This window comes from Malaya genurostris, chromosome 1, assembly GCF_030247185.1.
Source record: "Malaya genurostris strain Urasoe2022 chromosome 1, Malgen_1.1, whole genome shotgun sequence".
Classification (NCBI taxonomy): Eukaryota; Metazoa; Arthropoda; class Insecta; order Diptera; family Culicidae; genus Malaya; species Malaya genurostris.
Window position 1 is genome coordinate 103,195,580 of NC_080570.1, and position 7,051 is coordinate 103,202,630.

The 7,051-nt window shown below is 41.5% G+C and overlaps 1 protein-coding gene across 1 annotated transcript in view; it reads right to left on the bottom strand.

Annotated features, from left to right (window-relative positions):
- LOC131425284 (uncharacterized) overlaps window positions 1–7,051 on the bottom strand; it is a 52,793-nt gene that overhangs the window by 35,206 nt on the left and 10,536 nt on the right. The window lies entirely within an intron of this gene.

Below are 7,051 nucleotides of genomic sequence, written 5' to 3' on the forward strand. Positions count from 1 at the left end.
AAAACAATTGACAATTACATTTTCATAACATAATTCGTAATATTTAATATCTCACTCAACTCAGGAACTTTTCCGGATATTTGAAAAACATCATATATTTTTCCTGTTTTCAAGAAGGGAAATAAAGCTGATGTATCTAATTATCGTGAGATAGCCAGATTGATTTTAAGCTATATCATCTAGTAAGATCGTCCGAAGACATTATATTTTTACAGTCGAAGCTTGATTCATTCGTGAACTGGTGTAACGACAAAATGTCTTAAACGGTCCTAAATGCCTCGAAATGTTCCGTTACGTCGTCGTTTAGCTGCGACTATAACATTTCGAAGACTGTACTGAAACTAGAGTCTACCGTTAAAGATTTAGGTATCGTTCTTGATTCCTAGTTGAATTTCAAAAGTCATATTGATTATGTGATCTCTAAGGCCTCCAAGCTTTTAGGTTTCGTCTTTCGCATTACTAAGAGCTTTGTCAGTGTACATTGTCTTTTTTTTTTTTTTTTTTTTTTTTTTACAAGGTGAAATGCATTTACGCACGGAGTGTGGGACTCTCCACAGGACTACCCAACTGTTGATTGGAACTACCCACTAAAACACCTTGGATCTCCAACCCTACCTCCCCGGCACCACCGCTAGGTATTACTTCGGGGTGGAAGGCTATTGGTGCTCACAGCACCCTCCCCAGATTTATGCAGAATGGGGATCAGCATCCTGCTCTCAAGGGATCGACCAGTTGGATGACGAGGTCGGTCCAGTGATGCCGGCTGGAGGGTAACTTCCGGTTCACTGGCGCCTCGACGACCCAAAACTGATGCTACGTCGCGGAACTACTCGACTAGTCTACGCCGAAAGATCTAGTCTACACCGACGGAGGGTTCCCCGACGAGGGAAGTCCTCCCGAACCGACGCTTACGGTACGCGTCTACGACCCGACCGAAAGGATGCCTAAGTCGATCCAATGATTCCGGTTGGAGCGTGGCTTCCGGTTCACTGGCGCTCAGACGATCCTATCGGTATCACGCGACGATCTACTCATCTAGTCCCCGACAAAGGATCTAGGCTACTCCGACGGAGATTTCCCCGGCGAAGGAGAATCTCCCGGCACCAAGTCTCTTACACCACACGGGACACCCGATGTAGTGCCGAGGTCGGTCCTGCGATTCCGGTTGGAGCATGGCTTCCGGTTCGCTGGCGCCTCGACGACTCGAATCGGTGTTGTGGCGGCTACTCGACTAGCCCCCGCCGAAGGATCTAGCCTACACCGACGGAGAGTTCCCCGACGAAGGAGGCCCTCCCGAAACCGACGCTTCGATTCCCGTCAACGCCCGACCGAGAGGATGCCTGGGTCGGTCCAGTGATTCCGGTTGGAGGAAAGCTTCCGGTTCACTGGCGCCCTGACGATCCTAGCGGTATTACACCACGATTTACTCGTCTAGTCCCCGACGAAGGATCTAGACTACTCCGACGGAGATTTCCCCGGCGAAGGAGAATCTCCCGACACCGAGTCTCTTACACCACACGGGACACCCGATGGAGTGCCGAGGTCGGTCCCGCGATTCCGGTTGGAGCATGGCTTCCGGTTCGCTGGCGCCTCGACGACTCGAATCGGTGTTGTGGCGGCTACTCGACTAGCCCCCGCCGAAGGATCTAGCCTACACCGACGGAGAGTTCCCCGACGAAGGAGGCCCTCCCGAAACCGACGCCTTCGATACCCGTCAACGCCCGACCGAGAGGATGCCTGGGTCGATCCAGTGATTCCGGTTGGAGGAAAGCTTCCGGTTCACTAGCGCCCCGACGATCCTAACAGTTTTACGTACTACTCGTCTAGTCCCCGACTATGGATCTAGACTACTCCGACGAAGAGCTTCCCGACGAAGAAGGTTCTCCCGGACCGACGTTTATTCGCTGATCCCTCTTGAGCCTGCTACGGTACGCGGCTGACCTGTTGTTGATCCGCACTCCATTTCCGCTGCAATATTCCCGCAATTTGGGATGCCGCGGTCGACACTGCGTTCCAGTTCTCTACGCAGTGGCACATTCTCTGGATCAGGTTTTCCGGTGTGGTGTCCCTGCCGCATGCCTCCAGTAGCTCACTCCTTTGAGCCGCGAAACGGGAACATGCGAACAAGACGTGTTCAGCCGTCTCGATCTCGTCTGGGCAGCCAGGACATACAGGGGATGTCGCGTGGCCGAACCTGTGGAGGTACCATCTGAAGCACCCGTGCCCTGTGAGGAACTGCGTCAGGCCGAAGTTCACTTCTCCGTGAGGTCTATCTAACCAGCTCGAGACCCTAGGTATGAGCCGATGTGTCCACCTGCCCTTGGTTGAGCTGTCCCACTCTTGTTGCCATCTGCGTAGAGAAGCGGCTTTGGAGGCCCTACGGGCGTTCCTGTCTCCTCGCATGCTGTAGCGCTCCGCGTCTTCCTTCACTATCAGACTGATAGGCATCATGCTTGCAACCACGCAGGCCGCATCCCTCGATACAGTGCGGTATGCACTGATTACGCGAAGACACATCAGTCTATGCGTACTCTCCAGCATCTGTGCGTTGCGTTCCACATTCAGTGCCGACGCCCATACCGGGCTGCCGTACCTGAGGATCGAAACTGCCACTCCTGCCAGTAACCTTCGTACATTGTCTTAAAGCATTATATTGTGCTCTAGTCCGCTCGACGCTTGAATATTCAGCTGTTGTCTGGTCACCCCATTATTAAATCGACATAGATCGTATCAAAGCTATTCAACATAAATTTGTTAGATTTGCCCTGCGTAACCTACCATGGAGAGATCCTACTAATCTTCCTAGTTACATAGATCGCTGTAAGCTTGTTGATATTGATCGTGTATTCGTTCGTCGGAATGTCTCCAAGGCAACTTTCGTTGCTGATTTGCTACAGTCACGCATCGATTGTCCCGAACTCCTGCAGTTGAATAATCTCGACATTCATCGACGCAATCTACGTTCCCACCCCTTTCTAAGATTACCTGTTGCAAGAACAAATTATGGTTATAATGAGCCGTTCTCTAATATGTGCCGAGCATTCAACAACTTTTCCAATGTCTTCGACTTTCATTTATCTCGAAACATGATTAAACGATTGTTTCATAGTCACCTGTCAGATTAGGATTTGTCTGGAACCGTTAATATTTTATTTTCATTCAACCCCCATTCCGTCTCTCCATCATCTTCAATTTGAAACTAACTAGATTCACTCGCCTAAACTAACCTGGTTGTCATTTCCTCTTTTTTTCTGTCTTCCACCATCCATTTTTTTTATCACTAATTAGATCTACATGCCGATTCTAACCTCGTCGTTTTTTTTTCTGTCTTCAACCATCTTTTTGATAACTAATTAGATCTACATGCTGATTCTAACCCCGTCGTTCGTTTACGCTCGTTTAGCACCCCCTCCACCAACCCTTGCATTCCATTTACCTAACCACTTTTCTCCTCTCTCTCACCTTTTAAGTAAAAGCACTATTACTGACCTGTTATGCTTGGTATCATCAACTAGTTACAGTGTTATAAATTTAGTTTGAACTGTTAGTTTTAATTGTAGTGTTAAGCATAAATGTATCTGTTGGATCATTGTAATCTGTTGATACAAATGATGAGGAGGTTTTATGCCTGCTGGAGAGAGAGATTGCTAAATTTCATCTCCACCGGGCTTTTCCCTGCTCCTAATAAATACATAAATAAAGTAATACTTTGTGAATGTCAACGAGCTTTATAGCTCTCAGTCTATAGAAATCACAAGGTTTTCTCGTATAATCCACTAGAATTAAAGCCTTTACGTGTCGGGTATAACTTTAAATAATCATTTTAAAAGAAAAGGTCAAATAACGACTTAAATTTAAAGTTCTCTGAATAAAGTTTAGAACCTAGGTAAGTTTAAACTAAAAAACCAAAACAGTCGCCAGAAACCCATCGTTTTTGAACAATATGTTGACAAAGAAGATTATTCGGATGATTAATATTGCATAGAAACATTTCGAATGTCAGAACGAATTGTTGCAGTAAATGAATATTAGGAAGAACATACTAAACAAAATATATTATTGTACTTCAGATGCTTTAACCACACATAGCCAAAACAAATACAAATGACGTAATTCCTCACATGTTGCAATTATAATTCGCTAAATAACTAGATTCGCCAGAATGTCTTCAATCTGTGGCGAACATATCCAAAGCTTATGATGCAGTTGCACTAAAAAAACAAGAATGCATGAATAAGGTTAAAATCCATATCCATACATATGAATATGTATGTAAATATGGTAATACACGTATATGTGTCAAAATAGAAAAACGCTATTTTGCACGATTTTTGTTAGTCTGTCAGCATCAACTGTGTTGCAGCATTTTGTTGTGTTCAATTTGATTTACCAAAAATTTAGTTTTTTTACTATATAACAATGATGTAAGCAGAATGCCAAATTACTTTGACACGTCTCACAGTGATGCCCTTCGGTAACTAAAATTCTAAACATTCGATAATTGTCCATAGGTTTCCATCAATAAGTTTAGATCATCCAGTATATTTTCATCAACAACAATATTAAATCCATCTAAATGTGAGATGAGATCTATCCAATTTATTTTAATATGAATTTATCAAATATTTATGTTGCGTTACTGGTCAGCGTTTCGAAAACTTAACCCATCATATTCAGGTTATAACAACTACAAATATCTCTCATCTAGTAGATGTAACATTCCCAATTATCGGTACGAAAGAATTGGAATAATTTAATTTAACAACTTCTGAAAGAGTAAAATATCGTATAACCTAAACTCTTAACATCACGAAAATTTTTGAGTGTGCTGAATTTTTACCTCTTTCTCTATAGAAAGAATATATAATTGATGGAAAAAACGACTTCTGATCGAAGCTATAGAGAGCTCTTGTATTATATTATCATTTGACTCAGTTTCAGAGAATTCAAAAAGATGTGTATGTATATATATCTTCCTACAATGTTTTATTCGCTCATTTTACTCAGAGATGGCACTAATTTTGAAAATTTTTACCTTATTTGAAAGTTACTATCGATTAATTGACCAAATTAGGAGATCAAATGGTTGACAATCTCGATTCCATAGTTATAACGGTATAACTGACGTTTCCGACATTTTCTCCATCCACTCAACATTCCTAGATATGACTGAATTGATTAAAGCAATCTTATCCTCGCTTGAAAGCTACTATAAGATCATTGATCAAGTTCGAACATCAAAAGACTTCCACTTCAGGTTTTGAAGATATAATAGCTTGAGTGACGTAACCAACAAACTGCAATTTTTTCTCCATCCATCTGACAGGTTTGCTTTGATCAAATGTAGCAAGCTAGGTTGATGCCAGGGTGAGCGCGGAACGCGATGCAAAGCAAAGCGGTTCAATGCAATGTACTGTTATCGCATCGCATTCACTCTGACAGATTTGCTATGATCAAATGCAACTAGCTCACACGCGCACATCGACGCTTCGCGTGCTTTCACTCTGACAGCAACCTTAAACTCATTCGAAAGTCACTATTAGGCTATTGATCGAGTTGGAGAAATACTAGACGTAGCTATCACAATTTCAAACTACCTTGGGAGTTTCTGTTTTAAGATATGATTAGGGAATAAAGCGTTATACACACAAGAACCAGCGATCGCTAAACAAATATAATGTTATTTCCTTTTTTAATTTGATTGGTTAAAATTTGGTACAATAAATCGATTATTGTTTTAACTAATTATCATTTTTGATTTATCGTGCTGGTATGACAGTCTAAACAGAAAATGAAACGTTTCAATGAGGTGTCACTCGTGCAATTGAGTAATGACACACTCCCAGCAAAATTACCTGTATGCATGACAGCAAAAAATGTCTCAGTTGTTTCAACCAATGATTTAGTAATTCGATCTTAAGACGCCTATTAAAATAAATATTTTTTTACTGTTAACCTCTTCCGGGGGCTGCCAATCGTTCACAATTTAAACAACGAAATGTTGCCTAAGTAGCTGCTTAAGCTTATAGATAACATTAAAATGTTCAAAGAGCACTGAAAATTTTTTTTTCATACTTTCACTTACATGAAACGGCCACTGCAAGACTGACGTAAATGACGTTAATATGTCATTAAAAATTTTCAACGTGAAACGTGTCTGATAGAATGAAGAGGATTTTTGCTTTACGTTTTGCTGTCTTCGTTCTCAGTCAAGTAACAACATTTTAGTTGAAACAACCAGGGCGTGAAACAACAATTTCAATATTGTAATTTTGTGATCTGCGGGTTCTATGTGAAGCTCTTAAACATGCACCTTCCAGTTGTAGCGGCAGCTACTTCTGGCCAGGATTTTCATGGAAATTTGTGATATGCAATAAAAGGTATTTTTCACATTTTTTCACACATTTTTGCTAAAACAGCTTTGAGGTCATCGTTTCGTTGGTTATTGATATTCTTGGTTATAAGTTTGCAACTATGAAATCCTTGCTACATCATCAGTTTCAGCGAAAATAAACGTGGCCAGAAACTTATAATTTTTTGCATCTTGCTAGAATGTTGTTGTACAACATTCGGGTATTTTTGGGTTGCTAATTTTTGCATATGCATCATATTGTTGCTTGACAGCAAGGATTGAACGATGTTCTTGCCTTGTAGGTGAAATCACGACCACAAAACCCTCAAAGAATTTAATTTTGAAATATGTTCTACTATTTCCAATTAAATCCTCTGATTTTTATTGCAGATTTGAAAAATCAATATCATTAATTGCTATCCATCTGACCTACTTTTTGAATTCTCTATACATCAATATGAAACATTCCCCACTGAAACAAATTGCTGTCTAAAAACTTCAAACCTGACCACTAGAGGCTCCACTGTAGAATAAATACAGTTGAAGAAAGATTCATTTTTCAATATACCCGTAGATTACCGGTTAAGCTTAGCGAGGAAATCCAGCTAGTAGATAAACGATAGTGAAAACGATGCCGATGTCGTTCGTCGATGAGTGGATGCTTTATCGTTACTGCCGACTAAATTGCAGTAGTTTAAT